Source organism: Python bivittatus, unplaced genomic scaffold, assembly GCF_059951505.1.
Source record: "Python bivittatus isolate LINGU-HERP-01145 unplaced genomic scaffold, Pbiv_v1 ctg000960_np1212, whole genome shotgun sequence".
In the NCBI taxonomy this organism is placed as follows: domain Eukaryota; kingdom Metazoa; phylum Chordata; class Lepidosauria; order Squamata; family Pythonidae; genus Python; species Python bivittatus.
Genome location: NW_028277124.1, coordinates 3867185 through 3889469, shown reverse-complemented (window position 1 = coordinate 3889469; position 22285 = coordinate 3867185).

Here is a 22285-nt window from a genome sequence, read left to right as displayed (position 1 = left end):
ATGCAGTTAGGATTGTTTATCTAAGGGCAGAGTATTTCTCTTGCTGGATCAGAATTTGGCTTCCGATCTGAAAGGCAGCAAAACAGAATTTGGCCACTTCCAGTGATGTAAGATTGTACTAATCAGCCAGCAGTATTTGAACGTAAAAAAGGTCTATGCATCCTGGGAAGTCCGCTAAAAGAGGTGCAATGTACCTCTTTCTAATATCTCTGTAGAAGAAGTGGAATAATAAAAAATGGCTTAGGGATTCCATTGTGTTTGATCCACAAGGACATAATTGGTCGTTATAAGGGACTTTTTCTTAATTTCCCTTCCAAGATAGTAGTAGGCAGAGCGTCACAGCAGGCCACGGTGAGCAACAATGATTCTGAGAAGTAGGCTGGGCTGAGAAGGAATGACTGGATCAAAGAGACCAATGACCTTCCATGGCTGGGAATGGATTAGAACCTGGACCTCCTCATTCTTAATCCAATATCTTAACCAGTACACTGCACCAGCTCTAATCTCCTGCTTTCCAACCTCCTCCTTCCTTATTAATTCTTCTGTGGCTATCAGTGGTAGATCTTGCAGAAGCAGAGAAAGCTAGCTACTAATTTACACGTACATCAATCCTTTAAGGAAGAAAGTAGATAGGATTTTTAAAATGTATTGAAAGTAATAAATTTTCCAATGTATGCATATACAAAAGTTTACTATCACTACATCTCAAAAGGTAACCTGCTATTGACTTGCTAGATGATTGTATTTGATCATTGTTAATTGGGTAGCCTTATAAATTGGACTTATAAATACATTTTTGGTGCCACTGCTGGGATTTAGTTTTAGAGGGATGCTGTGGTCAAACTATTGCTAAGTAAAGTAAGTCAAGTCTCCAAGCTCAACTGTAGGTGACTTCATAGACACATTGCTGTAATTTTCTTGGCAGAAAACCAGGGGCATCTCCAGGAGAGCAAAAGGCCCAGATGGAAGGCATGACTATGCAGTCAAAGCCCCACCCCTTTGTACTTGCCTGCACCATTGACACATATACAAAGGGGCATGGCTTGAATAGTGCAGTTGTGCCCTCCATCTTGGGGGTGTCCCTTTCAAAACTTTAATTGGACTCATGTCATGGTAACACATCTTCCTCTAGAAAATATTGCATTACAAACTGCTGCAGGATAAATGAAAACAGACCGGTGGAGAAGAGATTTCAGCCAAATAGAAAAAGCACCCCAGGGACCTTGGGGTAAGAATAGAGGTATGTCCTGAGTACACAGAAAATTCTTTGTTTTCATATGTGAGATGTTGGAATGTAACTATGGTAGGATGTGTGTGTGTGTGTACAGTATATACATACATATACATGCATGTGCTTGCATGCTTGAGGCTGTCTAAATACAGCAGCACCATCATCAGATATTTTATGATCATTACACCAATCACTGATGCCTCTCTGTCTAAGCTGCCTCTCCTCCTGAGGATTTCCTTCCAAAACCTAGCTATGCTATAAAGACACTTTTACATCTATTCTACACATATTTGTATTTGTCAGCAAATAACTTTGGCCTGTCTTCTTTCTATGCTTTGCCAGAGGACAGAGGACTAACTTGTAGAGTCCCTTGCTTTAAAAGACAATCTGGGAATGATTCAGAGATAATGTAATTAAGATTCAATCTCTAAAACAGGGACAGAAGTCTTAAAGCAGGGAGTGCCACTTCCTTTCAATTACGGGCAGTTTTGTGCTCATTTAGTTTCTTATCCTGAGTACGCCCATTCAGAGCTAAATGTTGTGGAATTTTGCCAAAGTAAGAAGCACAACACTGTGGAGAAGAACCATGTTTATTGCAATAATCAATGGGTGCCTGCTTTTCAAGAAAGAGGGACCCCAAACAATGGAAAAACAAAGATTTTTAGACAAGTTGAGGGCTACAAGGTGGGAAAACCTAGGGATCTGATATGCTGGCCAATCTGGGGAAGCTAGGCAAGTCCTTGCCAGTGTACCTGGGGTTATTTCTATTGTTCGGCAAAATGGACCTTTCCCTCTATTCCCACTGCATTCAACTTTTATGTTTCTCTTGATATACTGAGTCTCACTTCCATATAAGTGGGCAGAAGTACCTTTAAAGACAGCCATCCATTTTTGCTTCTTTTGACCTTGGAGACAATCACATACCACCAAGTACTTTTCTGCCAGCATTTAGTTCTACTGTTAGGCGAAGTGAGCCTTTCCGGCGGGCAGCAGACCTGAGGAAGTCCATTGTGAAGGAGATGGAATGTTGAGGTCATCGGCTGATGGAAGGTAGAAGGTTGGGGGTTCTCCAGGTTGCAATTCCTTTGTTAGTGCTGCCCTTGGGCTGGGCTGTGAGCTGCCAAGGAGGCTTCTGTTCTTTGGTTTAGATGGGATTGCAGGGTGGGTCAATTTGGGTTTGATGGGATTAGGCAGAGAGATGAACTGGGTTTGACCTTGGCCATATCCAAAAGACTGGAGGGGGGGAAGGGGTGCAGTCTCAATTTTGTTTGTTAGGTTTAATTTTTTCCACTACATTAAAAGCCAACCCAAATCATCAGGTGAACTTTTTCAGTACCTGCATCTCAGTTTCCTCTTTAAGTAGGACTCTCATTTCTAATCTAACTTGAATGTCCCTCGTCTAATCTTGGGTGCAATATAAAGGCAAAAGTTCTCTTTTTGTGAATTCTCTTTTTGGAACACCATCTCCTGTTCAGCATAGCTTTGTTGAAGCTTTGTCTTTATACAATTTATGTTCAGAGAATATTTGCAATATTTGCAGTTTTGAAGAAGGCAGAATCAGCACTTCCCCATTAATAGTCTGTTCCCAGAATAGTTATTTTTTTCCTTTTTAAAATTTTTAAAATTATAATGTTGTAAAACAAAGATAATACATTATTTTGGTACAGTGGTATTTGTACAGTATTGATTGAAGATTATTAACACTTTAATGTTTAGATAACGTAGACCATTGATGATGGAAAAAAGAGAAATATTATATCAGTATTAATTATGATTTAAAATGACAATGTTAATAGGCATTAAGATTATTTAGCTTTCTGATCCAGAACTGAATATAACATTAAAATATTTGCTGTACAGTAAGGGTTTCTGTCTTAAGCTGATTACTTGGTATTAAGGTCTCCACTGTATTGTTACAGTGTTACAAGGCTATTTGGTTTCTAACTTCCCCCTTTTTGTGTTTCTGCTAATTTACAATATTTATAAACATTTGGGCCCCTTAGAAACTAATCTATAAATGTTTACATTTGCCATGCTGCATGATATATTGTATATATGGGAACAATTCTTGCTTAAATTTAATTAAACTTCTGTTGTGAATATACTGTTAATTTTGCCATTGCTGCATGTTCTCCAAGTTTAAGTTCCCAGTCAGATATTATCAGAATTGTATCTTTCTTCCAGTTTTGGGCAAAATTTATTCTCACTGCCGTGAGCATGTATCTCATTAAATTATGATGTTTCTTGTTGATGTTTTTCCTGAGATTATACCTAGTAAGAATAATTGTGGTTTCATTTCATATTTAAATTCCAAAATTTTCTGCCTTGTACTATGTATGTTTCTCCAGTACTTTTGAGATTTTGTTTTGTTTTGGGGTTTTTTTGCATGTCCACCACATGTGATAATATGTTCCTTCTGTTTTATGGTATTTCCAACATTTATTATTGTATGATTTATCTATCTTAGAGATTATTGATGGAGTTATATACCATCTATAAAACATTTTGTACCAATTTTCTTTTAAGTTGTAATTTGGAATAAATTTTATAGAATTAGTCCATAGTTTTTCCCATCGTTGTACCAGAATGGCTATATTGGGGAATGTCAAGTGAGCACCTGACATTTTAAGGATGTTTTTAGAAAAGTAAAGTCTAAAAGAAAAATCCCCAGCTCTGATTTAGATGGAACAAGAAATAGTCTATACCTGTATTCCCTTATCAAAGTTCTTCCTACTGGAGTTCATATATACAGTATGTTCCAGCAGAAAGAAGAATTCATACACACACACACACACACACACACACACACACACTATCAGTGGGCCACATAGCAGACATACAGACCAGCTACAAGTACCTTGGTATCCCACAGTCACATGGGAACCACGATGAGGAAGCAAGGAAGACAGCAACTTCCAAGTACCACCAAAGGACAAGACAGGTCCTGAAGAACCAGCTCAATGGGAAGAACAAGATCCACATCATAAACATGAACGCCCTGCCAGTCATCGGATACCCTGCTGGTATAGTGAGCTGGCCAAAGGAAGACATGGGGGCTGCCAATGTGAAGACCCAGAAGCTCCTCACAATGTACAGAGGTTTCCACCCCAAGTCCAACACCCAGAGACTGTACACCAGCCAGAAGGAGGGTGGGTGGGGTCTGATGAGTGTCAAAGCTACTGTCCTGGATGAAACCCAGAGCATCCAGGAGTACATCAGTAAGATGGCACCCAAAGATGAGGTGCGAAGAGAAGACCTGAGGCAGCAGCAGACATGGGAGGAAGTTCAAGCGGAAGAACTGCCATGGTAAGACAAGCCCCTGCATGGGATGTACCATTGACAGATAACTGAGGTGGCTGACATTGGGAAACCCTATCAGTGGCTGGAAAGGACAGTACTAAAAGACAGCACTGAGGCACTGATCATAGCAGCACAAGAACAGGCATTAAGCACCAGATCCATAGAAGCAGGGGTCTACCACACAAGATAGGACCCAAGGTTCAGACTGTGCAGAGAGGCCTCATAGACAATCCAACACATGGTGGTAAGGTGTAAGATGCAGGCAGGAACAGCATACATTGAACAGCACAACCAAGCAGCTGGCATTGTGTACAGGAACATCTACACAGTGTATGGGCTAGACTCTCCCAAGTCCAGATGGGAGATTCCACAGAAGGTCATGGAGAATAACAGGGCTAAGATTCTGTGGGATTTCCATATTCAGATGGACAGACAGGTATTGGCTAATCAACCAGACATTGTGGTAGTAGACAAGGACCAGAAGACAATGGTGGTGATAGATGTAGTGGTGCCAAGTGACAGCAACATCAGAAGGAGTCTGAGGAGCTGGAGAAGTATCAGGGCCTGAAGGAAGAACTAGAGAGGATGTGGAAAGTAAAGGCCAAAGTGGTCCCAGTGGTGGTAGGAGCACTCGGGGCTGTGACTCCTAAGCTGGAAGAGTGGCTCCAACAGATCCCAGGAACAATATCAAAGCTCTCTGTCCAGAAGTGTGCAGTGCTAAGAACAGCCAAGATACTGCACAGAACCCTCAAACTCCCAGGCCTCTGGTAAAGGACCTGAGACTGAGGAAGACACATACCACCCACAGGGGTGAGAAGGATTTTTTTTTTATTGTTCCTTAATATGGTTTCCTAAAACTCCTTGGAAAACATACCACCATGCAGGTGCCATTGAGTTCTTAAAGGTTTTATCATCCAGCAAATAGACCTGATCATAGTAGCCTGAGAGACACAACAAGCAGCTACCCTCTACAAGCCAAGCTTGCATTGTGGGTATGGAAAACATTTGAAAGAGGTGCTTCACAAAGCATACTAGCATGATCAAAGTACCTCTCCTTTCTTCTCTCACAGTCCCAGTGGAAATTTGTGCATGTACACTTGCATATAGAAAACCAGGAATAGCTTTTGATGCAGCCAGGCAAGTCTTGCAAAAGCTTAAAGAATTTGGCTGCTCAAAGAGAGATGCTTTGTTGGTGTAAACATGCTGTGCAAAGCATTTCTTTCAATTGCTTTGCACAGCCCTAGTGTGCATAGGCCTCTATCCATTCACAACCAGTTCAGGGCACGGGTAGAGTCTCAAACAGCTCACGATTGTGATAATCGCATCTCTGCCTCTACATTATTGATTGAAAGGTGGGTCCACAGATTCCTGCAGGCCAGCTTCATTAAATGTTCCAGTTATTCACAACCACCAATTCAGTTTCCTCTGCCCCTGTTCAACCAAGATAAAAGGTATGGTAAGCAGAGCCTCTGCTGGACCTGAATAGCCCCAAACCACACATAGGAATAGATAATGGGATATTGAGAGTTAAGACAAAAAAGAAAAAGAAAAAGAAAAGAAAAAAGAAAAAGAAAAAGAAAAAGAAAAGAAAAGAAAAGAAAAGAAAAGAAAAGAAAAGAAAAGAAAAGAAAATCTACAGGGGAGGGAGATTCATGGCAGGATTAAAGCCTTTAGACATAGTCAAATTGTGAAAGGGGCAATAATCATGTTTAGACCTTTGTTATGACATATTCATAGATGACATTTTTATAGATTTTATAGATGCTTTTATAGTTTTATAGATGAAACAAAAATGTGACATATACATATTTTCTTAGAATTATTACGTATGCTTATCCTTCCCATGACTGCCCTAAAGGGCATTTCTGATTTAAGTCTGCCGTGATTTAAGCTTAACTCTTCTACTCCCTTTTATCAGTATCAGAAATATTTGTGGTATGTAAAAGAGAGAGTGTGAGTTAAAATGTCAAATCCTCTTTCCTCATAATTTTCTCTTGTCTTGGGGTTTAAACCTGTAAACAATTATAGATGGATGCATCCATTCCCTTTTGAAAAAAAAAAAGATTTTAGGTATTTCATTACAAACTTAGTAATCCGCTTTGTTAATTTTTTTAACGGCACATGTTGACTTCTCTTAGGCCAACCCAGCAACCACCAAGGCAGATGCAAAGTTAGAAATGCCATAATTTGAGCCATGGGTCAACAAGAGAAAGTGTTGTCAGACAAACAGGTCACAAATATTGTCCTGAAATCATTACACTTTCTACACAGGAAGTGGCAAGTTCAGCGATAATTAGCCATGTCTTTATGGTGCATTTAATTTCCATGATGCTGCAATAGCTGTAACAGGGTATTCACAAAGGCAATGGAGTTGAAGGCTGCTAACCTTTTAGGTGAACTTTAATTGAAGTATCCTTAAATTAGGGCTCTAATAGATAATAAGATCATTATTGTTTAGGTCAGCTTCTGCTAATTTGTGTTTGTGTATTGCATGTGTTCGTCATATTATGCCTGCTTGCTAAAGTATCTGCTCTCGCACATGTACAACTGCAATATGTGCTACTTTGCAATGGATTTTTAACATGTTATGTTTTCAAAAATAAAAGCCAAGAGAAACTCATGCAAGTTGCTATTTTCTCATGAACATGATTCATTTAAATCATTTTTTTTAAACTAATGTCCTTAGAATGTATCCATAGCAAATCTAGGAATGCATATTACAGTTGTAAATTTCTTGGAATGTAAAGGCAGTGGGCTGAGTTATAAGGCTTAATAAAGCCACTACATTCTGAGATATAGTATCTCCATCTGAGATTTTGTAGGCAGGTGATAGTAGCCATGCACAAGATGTGGGGCATCAGCTGATTTTGTGCTGATTTTGTCTTCAAATCAGTTGGGACAGATTGTGTAACTATCACTTCACTGACTTCTGTAAAAGTAACAACTAGTTTTTCTTTGTAACTTGTAAGTAAAAGTTAAAACAGCCCAAAGTTGCATTTTGTGTTGCCTTTACAGTTCCTCTGCACAAGTCAGGGTGGATAACAGAATCAACTATTCACTGCAATAATATTCCAAAAAACAGTGTAATAAAAACAGAGACAGCAGAACAAACAAAAGAGCAGCTTCGAATAAAATATTTTTTAGCCAAAGAACAGCCCCCTTTCTAAACCAGAAAATGGTGCAATGGTATAAGAGAGGGACTTCATATAGTCCTAAGAGATTATGCTGATCTCCTTGAAATTCTATAGCTTCTCTGAAGTTCAATTGAGAAAAAAGCCTTGAAAAATGCTTTAGGTCAAATCTGGTGGTAGCTCAAGAATATATACAGGCATTCCTCAGAATGTGAACTGAAGTTCCTTCTAGCAACAGTTATAGGTAGGTCTATTTAGCATGCCCAGGTGTCATGGGAAACCAAATGACCAAACCTATGATTCTAGTTTCTTCATATGTGGGCTCAATGTTGCCAAAGATGATCCATTACCTCTGATCAAAGGGTGGCCTGGATTTTTAGTTCTGGTAAAAAACACTCGACGCGACAAATGTAGATGTTTATTTCATGTGACTCTGAAATGTGCATCTGTCCCAGCCTAGTTTTGTGTTTTGTTTTTAATGGGAAATGATTGTGTGGGTAAATAGTGTCCTGTTTCTCTGCCAAAAACGTACACCAGATAGTTGCGAAAGGGCACCTAAGGTTAAATACAGATAAGCGCAGTAATACAGTTCAGCATGCTGAAGTTTGAAATTGTCAGCAAGTATAACTAATCTTCAGTAAAGTCATCTCCCAGGCACGGCGAAACGCAACATTACTTTCCACTATAAACTACATTGAAAAGTAGCTATTAGGTATAAATACTTTCACTTACTGAATTGTTGATGCTTGCCCTTTGTAAATCACAACATTGCTAAATCTTTCCTAAGGTGAACAGTATATAAAAGGGTTTATGTTTCAGCAATTTGCTGATGACACATTTCTTAACCACTCCTTGGTTACAGTCTTTAAACATTCAGCTCATGGATTCAGTTCTACCCTTCCAGCTCGTGCCGTGATATGAATTTGGTAGATCAAATTGCCTATTTGGCTATTACAGATCTGTACCCTTACCTCTGAATTCAAATATAGTATGAACAAATGAAGTTATGAGTAATAAGTGCAGATGAGTGTGTACAGATATATATGGATATTGGTTGCAGTTCTTCTTTAAATATGAGTAAAAGGCAGGAAAAAAAATACACACACACAAACACACATTCATATACACATAAACGCACACACACACACACACACACACACACAGAGTACCTTATAGCCTTCTTGGAAGTTTCAGTACAATTTTTCTGCAGAATGATTGTTTGTACAACTGCAATCTTGATACCAAGGGTGAACATTATGACATACCTACCCAAACACTTTTATAAAAATGGAAGGAATAAGCAAAATTAATTATAATATGAAAAAAATAATATTTGAAGAAATGGATAAGCAAATAAAATTGTACATAAAGTTTTTCAATTTATTAGAAACTAGTGGGCTCATTCTGTATTAACTTAAATTTTAAAAAGGGTGCAAATATAATCCATTCAGAATTTATGATGTATGGAATGGGATGTACAATATTTGGAATGGGATATAACTAGAAGTATTGAACATAAACAAAATTGCCATACAAATAGAGGTGATTGCAGGGGAAATACCAAGATGAGATTTAGTTCCTTCCACACTACATTTCCCCCAAAATGCAAAGTCAAGAACTTCCTATAATGCTAGCATTCATCATAGCAATTAATAAAAGACGAGGAAAAGCTCTAAACATTGGATTATATCAGCAACTTTTACACAGAAATTTTTTTCAAGGGCACATCCAGGATTTAACATTTGAAAATGTAATAGCCATGCACGGAACATTTGTCTTCCTCACCAATGTAGCATATAAGAGATTTCAGGATGAGTACAATATTATCATTGTGGTCTCCATTTCTGCATTTAGTTACTAATTAGATTTATATCCCACCTTTTTCCGTTCAATTCAAGATGGACTACATGCTGCTCCCATCTCATGTTTCTCCATGACGACAATCTTATAAGGTGGGTTGGACTGAGAGAAAGTGACTGGCTGAGAGAAAGTGACTAGAACTGAAGATGTTACCTAGCCAGGTTATGAAATGTTTGCAAGGAAACAACCAAGCTCATAGAACCTCAAGGACTCCTCACTTCAACCCTGAGCTACACATATTTGCTTCTCTTGGTAGCCACTTTTCATACCTAAGGAAAGAGTAGACCACACAGTCTCCTGGTTTCTAGTCTAGCACCCTAAACATGATACCAGTCTGGCTCTAACCCAACTAAGTCTACTGTAGGCTAATATTTCCAACAAGCATGAATTCTACTTAAGAATGAATATATAGCTAAAAATGTATCTATGATAAAATTAATTAATTTCAGATATGGATTCCAGAAAATAGTCCAACATTAAATAGTATTCTACAACTCTGGTACAGATTTTATTCAGTGTTTGCATTACACATCTACTGAATCCAAATGTTTCATACTGGGTAAATATGACATAATTGCTGTGAGAAAATTCCCAAGTTATGGTAAAGAATAAATGGGAGAACTGTTTGTGGAAAACAACAGTGGTAAAATAATCAAAGAGACCTTAATTATCTTTTGCTTATGATGATTCATAACTTAAGTTCTCCATCAGATACTGCATTATCTATATTACATCTCTTTATTATGATTAAGCAACTTTGTTTGCATCAGTAATTGTTAAATTCTGGAGGTGATTCATTGTGCTGGATGGGAGAGTAATGCATCTGATATTTGCCAATGAATATGTGACTGTTATTAATATAAAAGAGACCAGAAGTATAAATTAAGAGCTGCATATGCCGTATCAGTCACAATTAGAACACTTTTTTATTTTTGTGCAAATTAGGTGGTGCAAATTAGGTGGTGCAATGATACAAATTATTTTAACATACTCTGCCACCCTGCCTGGCAGGCATTAGGGCTAGACACCACTCATGTCTGTTATAATTTCTGGCACAGACAACTACTAACTTTGCAGATTTAAAGTATGAGTGAAGATAAACTTTGAAAGGGATTCATAAAAAGAGGACTGACCATAGGCTTATCTAGGCCAGTGTGCTGTTTCTGCAGTTGTCAACCCAATGCTTATGGGAAACCAACAAGTAAGATGTGAGAACAATTGTTGGTTAGGAGAGTGAATAGTTTAAGTACAGCTGCACTGTGTGGTTACTGTATAGAAGGCTGAAGTTCAGAAACACCCGCTTCTGATTCAGTTATGACCAAATTTTTTAGTCCAAGGCTGGCACTTATCCTCTGAGGGATGTGCTGAAGATCACTGTCCAAAACTGGAAAGGGCCAAGCCAGAAATTAAAAATATTCCAATTTATCTTTACTTAAATGAAATATACTTAATATACATTTCCCTGTACAGTATATTTAATAATGTCCTCCCTCAATCACTATTGATTATACGTTGGCATCAACTTTTGGAGATGGTCAGGGAGCCACATCTAAAGCTGCAAACATCTCTGGAACCCTTCCTTCAAAACTTGGAGAACAACTGACAGCAAATGGGACAAGGTAGATGGTCAAATGGTTTGTTCAGTAATCAAACTGCTAATATAGAACAGCAGTTAAGAGAAGAAAGAATTGCATGCAAATGATCAGATATAGACTATTGTTAAATATTACTGCATGCCTCTTGTCAGGTTTTAAGCAGTACTAAAGAGTTACATACTTTAAAGAACATTCTTCTAATTTTCTAATATTGTCTAAGCCTATTATTTATTTCATTTATTATGTAAACTCTCATCTCCTTTTTGTCATGAAGGTAGGGTGGAAATGATGGTTCCAGGTGCAAACTGGACTTCACTAAGATTACTTGTGAGGGCCTTGTTCAGAATACCACCTAAATATAATTATCTAAGATTAAATAAGACTAATTACTATTATGCTTCAGCTAATCAGTGCTGTGAAAAATAAAATAAGGTTTATTAAAATGGTTACTAATGCTACCAATCGCTAAACCTTTTGTGATCTATAAATGATGAAATCAAAAATGAAAATGATTTTTTAAAATTAAACTCTGTTATCAAAGCATTTCATATGCATGGCAAATTCCAGATGGCAAATTCCAGATGGCAAGCCTGCTGGTACTAAATGCTTTTCAGTAGCCCAACAATGGCAACATGAGGAAGACTTGAATGTTCAGAGGTGAATTCGCAATGCAGTAGTTTGGAGACCAATGCATTTTAGCCTTATTTACAACAGCAACAGCAGTAGCCTAATCATGTAAATTGAATCCATGTCAAGCACATGTAGGTGGCTTTCCAGTGAGTTTATGGGTGATGGGAAATTGAAAACAGCCTTTCTGCTTTGCAGCTTTTCTTATCTGATAGCTTTTGATAGCTGATGTGCCTCAGTGTATTGTTTTTGAAAGCATATGAGATCTCGTGTTCAACAGCTGCCCAAAACAAGGATTTTTGAAGGAAATGTGAATTCTGATTTTGCATTCAAAATGCCAAAGTTGGAAATATCCAATGTTTTAAATTTGCAAACATTCGTTTCAGATCTAGTCTGATTGAATTAATTATGTGACTGACTTTGATACAAAAAAGTTTAATTATATCAAATCAGCTTAATTTTATAAAATGGAGAAGAACTATGACTATAGAGTCAGGTCCTTCACAGTGCTATGGCCAGCTTCTCAAGACACAGAGTAGGTTGATAGTTGTTGATCAAAATAAGCAAAAATAGAAATAGAAATAGAATAGGTTGCACATGAAGTATGGCTCATTCCAGAGTTTTAATGATTTTGGTATGCAAAATTGTCCTGTACAGTTTCTACATGGAGGCCTAGATCCAAAGATTCTAAAACAAGTATATAACATCAGTTTAATTGGCACCCAGAAGAGATTCTCCCTTGCTATTACAACCACTTTGTCTTTTGAAAAATTGTTCTAGATATCCCTACCTTATTGGATATGGTTCATAGGAGGGTGAAGAAGGAGGAGGAGATTTGGAAAGTTCTCCTTATAAGACAGAATGGAAAGTGAAAAAGAAGGAAGATACTAGAAAAATCTACTATGATTTTACCATAACATTCAACTTTAAGCAACTTTAGTCAGTAATAATAATTAAAATGTAAAGTTCTAGTGCAAATATATTAGCTTTATCATTATTGAAGTATCACCCAAACTCCCCTGTATAAAGAAATACATCTAGGATCATTGGAGTATGAGGATTTATCTTGAGAATCAACAAGGAGAAATTAAGAAAGAATAGCAACATATGTTTTGTTTCATTCAGCTGCTTTTTCAAATAGGCATATACATATTCTATTGATGGAAATAAAAGAAAGTTTCACCTTACTCAACTAGTGCATTTTTCTCTCACTTCCTATCTTACTTGCTTTGTGTAGCATGCTCTTCTAGTTAATATTTCCTAAGCAAGAAGAGAGATGTAGCATTTTCTCAGTTGTATGTTTCCATCCATTTAGAGACCAATGGAACAACAAGGAGATGCTTTTTTCTTACTCTGGAGTTCCTCAGTTTGTCATGTTGCTGCTTTCTGGTTTATTTTTTTTCTGCATCCCATTGTCAGCAAAGTTGAAAAAAACACTCTCCCCAACCCTGCCAGGACATTAAAGATAGTGGGAGCCGGGGTGCTTTCCTTTTAGAAGGCAAAGGTCAGACCCAGTGTTAAAAGGGCAGTCGGGGGTCAGCATAATACAGTAAGAATTGGTGGGAGGGTGGGGGGAATGGGAGCCGTTAGGTTAGCATATTGTCCTGGAGTTAAGAGCTCTGCTAAAGGCCTGATCCATCTTCATCCTTGTAATGAGGCTATTCTTACTTTCAAAGAAAGTGTTGCTATGAAACACATTGGCAAATTTGAGGCCTGCTTCTTTAAGTTCTGGGCCTATTGTTCTGGGTAGTGTAATTGGTGATCAAAAAAGCCATAAAATAGCCCAGCTATTAAAGAGGCCTGAATTGAAGCTGAAAGGAGGGTATTTCTTCAGCGGTAGCTTCTCTGTAGAGCCAACTTTTCACCCTCACATGAACCAGAGTTTATGGAAAGATCTGATGACATAGCTCTTGTTTAACCTCTAGGAGAACTGGAATAGGAGGGGGCTCTTTGGAGGGGTGGGGAGAAGGGGATGGAAAATCAAAATGAAATAGAATTAATGAGCCTTCACATATTGTCCTGTTTCTTTTGTTGTGAAAAAGCCAGGAGAAAATGAAGTAGAAAGGCAAAGGATAGAACAGAGCCCCCATTAATATCAGGTTATAAATTCTACAAAACATTAACTTCATTACATAGCAATTACTATCTGTAATTGGCAGAACGGAAGATTCTACTTTCTCATCAATTGCTCATTGGATGGGACTCAGCATTTTCTCCTCTGCTGGCAAAGGTCATGCCACCACGGAAGAGAATACCTTCAATGCAAAGAGAGAATATAACAGTTGACTTTTGTAATTGTAACCCAATTGTACCTTGAGCTGTAAAGGATTGCCAATCTTACTTAACTGTTATGAGTATTTTCTGTCATCATATGGAAGAAAACACAGACAACATTAAAATTTTGGAAGATAATGGAAATCTTTGCAGTTTAAATAATAACTTCTTTGATACCAGCCTGGCACTTTAGGTAGCGTGATGTTCTTGGAGGACAGAGACTTAGATTCAGTTCCATGCTGAAGCCCAAATCTCACTGGACTTCTTAGCATAAGGTAATTCACAGGACAAAGGGTACGTTTTCATAAACAATGCCAAAATGTTCTTCCCTGAGTGAGAGCAGGCATCAGGCCTAAATTTGGACAATGATTAGGACTCCGTGAATCAACTGACATATCTGCTGTAGCTCTGCTTTGATGACCAGATACTTTTTTTTTCCCTTCTTGATCCAGAGCTCCTAGTTGTGTCAGACAGCTGGATCTAGTCCTGCTTTTATTTTCCGTGATTCTCCCTCCTCAGATGACAGAAGAAAAACCCTATTAAAGACACAAGGATACCTTAAAACTCAGAAGTAGAAAGGATACAAAGACAAATACATTTTGAAATATGTAATAGTGCTGGAAAGATTCAAATATATGTAAAGAGACAATAGTATTTCTTCAGGCTGGTTCACATTTAGAAGTACATCAACTTACTTAATTAGAACTCTGCTGGGTGGGAGTAAAGGTCTCCCTACATCTAATCCAGGATCTTGTTTTTCACAGCTGCCAGCAAAAAGCATTCTAGAACCCCCTAGAAGCAGGGCACGAGGATGATGGGATTTTCTTGCTTTTTCTTAGCACTGGCATTCGGAGGTTAAATGCTTCTAAAAATGTCTTTTTTACTATTTGATTATGCAGTATGATGGCTGAATGTTGAATGTGTGAACTAATCTTAATGAAGTATTATGTCTGAGGAAACACTGGATAATATGAAGCATTTTATCTGTGATGGCTCATTTGCACAGGGAAATTGGCCATTGGAAGTTTCATAATACATCTACTCATTCAAGTGACAGATTCCTTTTACAATCAGTTACATGGATTGATGAAATTTAAACAAGATTCCAAATCACAGGGATAACTTTTGAGATTTACAGAGCCCTTCTTTGAATTGGATCATTTATTCCCATATATGCCTCCTCGTGTATTCCATGCAATATATGGGACTTTGCTCTACATACTTTTCTCAAAAACTAAGATGCGGTGGGTGAGAAAAACTAAGAGAAGGGCACCAACCCCAGTGCCCTTTAAGGTTGGCACCAACCTTGTGCAGTCCCCTTATCTTCAATAGGAGACTTCCCATGGAGTTGAAATCTAACATATACCAAAAAAAAAAGGCTTTTTACATCATTTTAATCTGTTTGGTCTTTTCTTATTCTGCTGGTGGAATGTTTTGCATAATGGTTTTCTTCCTTCATGGTGTATTTTAATTTGGTATGTGTAAGAAAGAGAGTAATGTGTAAGAAAGAATGATAAAATATTCAAAGCAATAAGGTTCTATATGTCTACTTTGGGACTGAACAACATTAGAGAAACCAGTTTTATTATTGATTCTGGTAACAGAAATAAGAAATAGCCAAATATAATCATGGAACACATATTTATTCTACTGCAATGTTTTCTAGCTTTAGGCTCAAGACCTAGACCTTTGCAAAGATTCAGCGAGCTGCCCCCTTGGAGCAGCAAATCTAGGCATTTAAGCTATCCAAGACAAACAGGAAGGGACACAAGATCCAGAAGGCTGAAATATAATGGGGAATGAATGTCAATTAGGTAGTCAGAGGGGCTAACTTTGTAAAAATATAATGAAATCTGCAGTAATGGTAAATAGAAGAGAACAGATGTCAAACAAACAGGTTAAAAGGAGGGGGTGTTGAAAGGGAAAGAGTGTTTGCAAAGAATGACAATACTTCCAAATACCATGCCAGGCTAGCAAAGAAAATCATAATTCTTGACTGTGTCAAAAATACAATTTCAAGCTCAAAATAAGAATATGAAGGATAATGAGATGGGATAACTGGGAAGAGTAAGGATTTTTCTTAACCACCAAGGCCCTACACATACACACACAGGTTGTGATTGGGGTAATTAATGATAGCCTGATCAAAAGGATCATCCTGATTTGAAAGCAAATTGTTTGGTCATTGAATTCTATTCTTCCTCATTAATCTCCCTATCACTGCATTTTACATTAACCAGTAAAAGTGAAACCAAGTTTTTGGACTCCCAGAATCAGCAAAAAGCATTTTCAGACTTGTCCATTCCACCTTGGATCAGTGGACATCTGTTCCAAATCATCCATGTTAGCATCTGAGTTTCAAGTGAATTCAATGCAAACCCCTAAGGAAAGACCTCAGTTGAGCTCCAGACTTCATTGTTGCAAGTTCCTGCTTGGAGCTGTCCAAGGTTCAGCCTGCTCCTTGTGGTCCGTCTCTGGTAGTTAGGCCAGGGCAAAAGATATCACAAGGCAAGGTCAGAGTTTAAGGTAGAAAGAGAAAAATAAGAGTTAAACACTCACTTTATTTTTTATAGGTGATTTGTGCAGACCGTATGCTCCTGACACATGCAGTTTGGCTTTGAAACCATGAAAAGTTGCTTTCTATTGCCAGGACTAGATGAATAAAGGACATCACTCAATTCAGGCTGGCTTTATATCAGGTACTGGTTTCTTGTTGAGGCTGGAATTCCATTTTTATGACATTTTTTGGTCTGACAGGCTTCAATAGCTGTGTTTCATTCAGTGGCTACATTAAGAAATTGGCCCTTGTTCTCCTTTCTTCATGAGTTAGATTTCCTCATTTATTTATTTAAGAAAATGGACAGATTATCTATTTCAAGCTCTTCATATCTCTAAAGGCTAATGATACAGCAGTGGTTCATTTTATCATTTAAATACTTCAACAAATATTATAAGAAACTAAATACTGTCTTCATTTCTGACTTCAGACTATTGACAAAGACTAGTAAGACAAAATAGTTTGGCAAGTCAGATGAGTGTCTTTACACAAATGTGTTGGTGATGACTGAGCATTGATAATAATTTCCATCTACATGAGTTTATAAAATGATGAATGTGTGCTTTATTACTTCTGCATCAGTAGAGCTCTGAGTTGATTGTCTTAAGCCATTTATGACTTAATGACATGGAGCAATTTGCAACATTATATTGAATCGATGTTTTACACTTCTGTTTTTTATGTTGTGACTCTTAATAAACCTTTTTGGTTCTGTTTTGTACTCTGAATATAATATAAGTAAAAATAACTGATGATACTCAAGAATCCCCCAGCTTTCAAATCAGATCATCTTATGTGACTTGTTCAGCTTTTAAATAAATTAATAATGCAAGAAGAGGAAAAATGCAATGTTTTTGGATATCTAGAGTAAAGTGCTACAAAAAGGTAGGTAATAGTAAGGATTAATATCTGTATCTGACCCAAGCCAATTTTCACATGTATTCAGTCATAAGCCTTTCCTGTCCAATTTCTCTACCATTTTGCAATTCAAAAAATGAACATTTCAAATTACTTTTCCCATATAACTTCTACTTATGGGCATGTTGAATGCCATTTCTCCTAATTCAAGCACAGCTTTTGAATTGAGAATCAACATCTCAATGTTTGGAAAAATTGCAGATTAAAGAAAGGATGAATATAATCCAATTTGTGTATCAGTCCAGAGACTGCACATTTGGCCATTTTTTTTTTGGAAATATAAAAATCTTCTCCCTCACCCTTATTGACAACACATGCACATACATACATATCATACTTGAAGATGCCTGTTTATGCTCTTCTTCCTTAATGACAAAGTTTGTTATTGTGTTGTGTTTAGTACAAATCCCCTGTAACGTGCACATTTGTGTAGATTAATGCCATCGGTGTAATAAGAAGACTCCTCCTATACTATGTGATGCCTGTTCCATATTAGAATTTTCTCAGTACTATAGAAGTTTGCAAGGCCATCTCTCTGTGCAAAACACCAAGATGGTGGGTGTGATGACATACCTGAAGCAGCACCCCCTTGTTGTTAGCCCAAGATTAGATCAGACCAAGAAATCAACACGTTAAGACTAAAACTACTTTTATTAAGATTGACTATAGTAACAGAACCCTGCAAGTCTCATTATGCTTTACCTTCTCCGTTTCTTATACTCGTGTGAATGGGGAGGGGGGTGTCAGTCTGAGGCATTTATGCATACCTTCTTCAGTATTTGGGCTTAAGCAATGTTTCCTTCCTCGTTGCTTTTGTAATGGATCTCCCTTCTTTCCATCAAGGCCATTCTCTGTGCTTTCCACATCTGTACACGGATCAGCCACAGACAAAGGGGAGGGGGATTTAATCATGTGACTGCATTCATCACCTTGCCTTTCACCTTCCCTCTTCAGACACTCCTGGAAGTTCACATTGTTAGGATATATTTTTAAGATGCACAAATAAAATATTGCCAAATGCAGAAATGTAACAATTGCAGAACTAAAGACAGTGTTTCATAATTACAACAGGAAACTAGAGTGAAAAAAATTATTCCAATTTTTACACTTGTTAATGTAGCTGTAGTTTTTAAAAGTGTCCTTACAAGTGTGGCCAGCAACTTACAGGCTTCCTTTAAGATAAGGCACACCTTTAAAACTAAAAGTGGAAGGATCATCCTTGTTTCATCTCAGTCCACCTTCTTTTTTTCTCCCTTCTCCCCAAAGTAATCCATTTTGATTTAACAAGCATTGTATTGATAGATAGAATTTTGGGGCTTTCTACATTTTTAAAAAAGTAATGTACTACATTATTATATATTATAATCCTAATTTTGGAAACATAGGCATTATATAAAGAATGTAATTCACCATAGAGAACCACAGCAGATGGCAGTGCCTAGCTGAAGTTGGTTTATTCTCCAAAGCTAAATAAGGTTGGCATTTGAATGAGAGACTACCAAGAAATCCCACAGCTACAGATTAGACTGAGAAATCCAAAAAAAAAAAAAAAAAATTCTGGAAGGGACAATGGCAAAACACTTCTCTCTTGTTATAGGAAAATGATATGGACATGTCCATGTAGTCACCAGGACTTGAGCTTGACTCAAGGACATATTTACTTTTAATGCAATATAAATCAATCCATTTTCATTTCTTTAGTGAAACAAGGAAGATAAATTGTAGTTTTATGCTGCTTATTGTCCTACTTAAAATATAACTCTTAAAAAAAGGAGGTTAGAAAAATATCTCAAATTTTCTGATACTACTTCCAATTAGTATAAGATTAGTTGATTTATTGGGATCCTTTTATTTGGTTCTCTAAATATAATCAAATATATCATATATAATATTACATGTAACAGATTAATGGGAACCAGAATCAGGCATTTATAAAAAATAGACGCATTGAAATAATGGGACACAGAATTGGACATGGCTATTCTAAGTCACATTGATTTCAGTGGGTCTGCTCAAGGAATGACTAAGTCTGGATCCTATCCAATCACTCTAGTAATAGTTCAATGGCATAAAGATAGAGCGGTTGTAAAGAGAGGCTTTCTGAGCATGTGCAGATTGCCAATCCCTTGCCACAAAGTCACCACCACCAGCACCCCCAACCTGAAACTAGGAGAAAAGGCCTCTGAGTCAGAGGAAACTGCAGCAACACTGAGTTCCAGATCAAAGGCTGATTAATCGGTGGCACCTTTCTTTCTAGGAATACTGTCTGTCTTCTCATAATCACATTTCATAAATGAAAGTAATTAAAGTTAGGTCATGCTTTAGTGGCCTATTCTTATTTTAGCAATCACTATTAGAGGAGAAAAAGACAGGGAGATTTTAGAAAGAAGCTCTGTGTAACATCAAAAAGATTATTTTAGCAAATGCCACTTAAACACCAACTCCATAGAAAACAGGGAAGTAAGACTAATGAGAGAAGACTTACATGACAACTATTTCCTGATGTCCCCCCACTGTGACTCTGACTAATCACCTTCTGATCTCTTGCCTGCTGTTTCATTGTAGTTCTGGGATTATGTAAAGTGAAAAGTAAAATAATGCCATCTCCTATCCTGCATTTCAGTGGCCAAGTAAGGCTACTTTTTTATGCCTTAGAATTAAAAATATGGCAATATTGTAAATGTATATGCTTAACTCCTATGGAGGCCACAGGATCTTCAGTCACACACAGCTGGTTTTTATTTGTTTGTTTTGGTGGTTTGGTTCTGATCTTCTCCTGGAACACGCTCATCAAAGCAAGGGTAACGTGAACTGGGCAATCACAAATATGATAAATATCAGTATCCATGATCACAGAAATATATTTTCACAGTCATTATGGTAATGGAGCTTGAGAAACTTGCTGCTGTTCAAATGACCGCCCCCCCCCCCCCGAAAATGCTGGTCCCTAGGGAGCAAGAACAGAGAAGATCTTTGCCCTCATGTGCTACCGGTGGCCTTTCCATTGGCAAGGTCTTTACTGTGATTTTATATTTTAAAGAGGTAAATGAATAATTGAGGAGTCCTGCTAAGTACAGCAGAGGAACCAGTATATTGTATTCACCTGCTTTTGAATAGCAAACAAGTTATTCTTAGAGAGGAGGAGGAGGAGGAGGAGGAGGAGGAGGAGGAGGAGGAGGAGGAGGAGGTGGAGGAGGAGGAAGACTGGATTGAAGAAGCAGATGGCATCCTTGCGATTCTCACCCCCAGTGGAGAAGATGGGTCCCTGGTGTTATCTAAAAAGCAAACTTGTCCTCTGGATTCATGGATTGGGAGCCCTTCATAGTCTTCAGGCATGACATATAATAAATATAGTGATCTAGAAGAAAGAACAGCAAAAGCAAACAGAACAAACATTCAAGTTATTGAAGGTTTTGGGGTGAGGAAAGACTATAGTGCTACATCACATAATTGTCAGCAGCTGCTTAAGCAAAAGAACATCAATCCAGTCAGAACACTAAAATGTTGTACATCAATGCTTTGTTAGTTTAGATAGAAACAACTCAGTTTCTTTGAGAACAATGAAAAAATTATACCAAGTATGGTCTGACAAAATAAAAGACCCCAGTACAAAAAGTGTACGTTTATCATATACCCTTGACATATCTACAGCACTTAAAAACAGGTTCTCAGAAGGCATAATAATGTTTGTGTTTTCAGATCCAAGGGCACCATTAAAGCAAAAGTCAAAACAAAACTGATGAATAAATAAATAAAAGTGTTAGAATTCCATACTGATGAGAAGTGAAAGAAAGAATGCAAATAGCATGTGTATTTAAGTGTCAAAAGGAGAAATTAGATAGAAGGTTGCATGTACATGAAATACTTCATGATATAATATCCAACAATATTTCAAGGCAGTAGGTTATATCATATTAAGAAATGGCCCAATCCATATTTGTACTCTACAGGTAGTCCTCATTTAACGCCCACTCATTCAGCAACTGTTCAAAGTTACAGCAGCGTTGAATGAGGGGTACTTATGATTGGTCCTTGCAGCTGTGGCCATTGCAGAGTCCCTATGGTCATGTGATTGTGATTTGGGTGCTCGTCAACTGGCTCACAATTACAATTTCACAGCATCCCATGGTGATGTGATCATCATTTGTGACCTTCACTGCTGGCTTCTGACAAGCAAAGTCAGTAGGGAAGCTGGCAGGAGGTTGGAAATGGCAATCACACAACTGCAGGACTCTACGACTGCAGGGGATTTGCCTAACAATGACAATTGGGACTGCCAGAACTGCCATCATAAGTCAGCGCTATCACATGATATTACACCTTATGACCATGCCGCTTAGCGATGAAGTTCTCAGCCCCAACTGCTGTCAGTAAGCGAGGAGTACATGTACTATTGTTCAGACCAAAAGGGATGTATCATCAGTTCTGTTTTGTTGCATAGATTCAAAAGCTGTTGGTCTTTGCTTAATGTTAATGGCATTTAAAAACAAAACAACAGCAACAAGCTCAAACAGTTTCTCCGAAATGGCATGATTTATGTAATAGCCCACAAATCAATTTCTTAGTTAAATGGTTTTTTTTCTGTTCTGCACAACCAAGTTTTCTACATCTATTTCACATCTGCCTTTAACAAGCAGATTGTGACAAGGGCCATGAGTTTAAGGAAGAACTCCCCAAAAGTATTTCCAAAGTTGATAGGTTACTATGCTCTAACCCTATGCTCTACCTTTGCAGCATAACTAATGTCAGAAATAGAACATTTCCTATTGCTTCCAATGGAAGGCATTTCAGC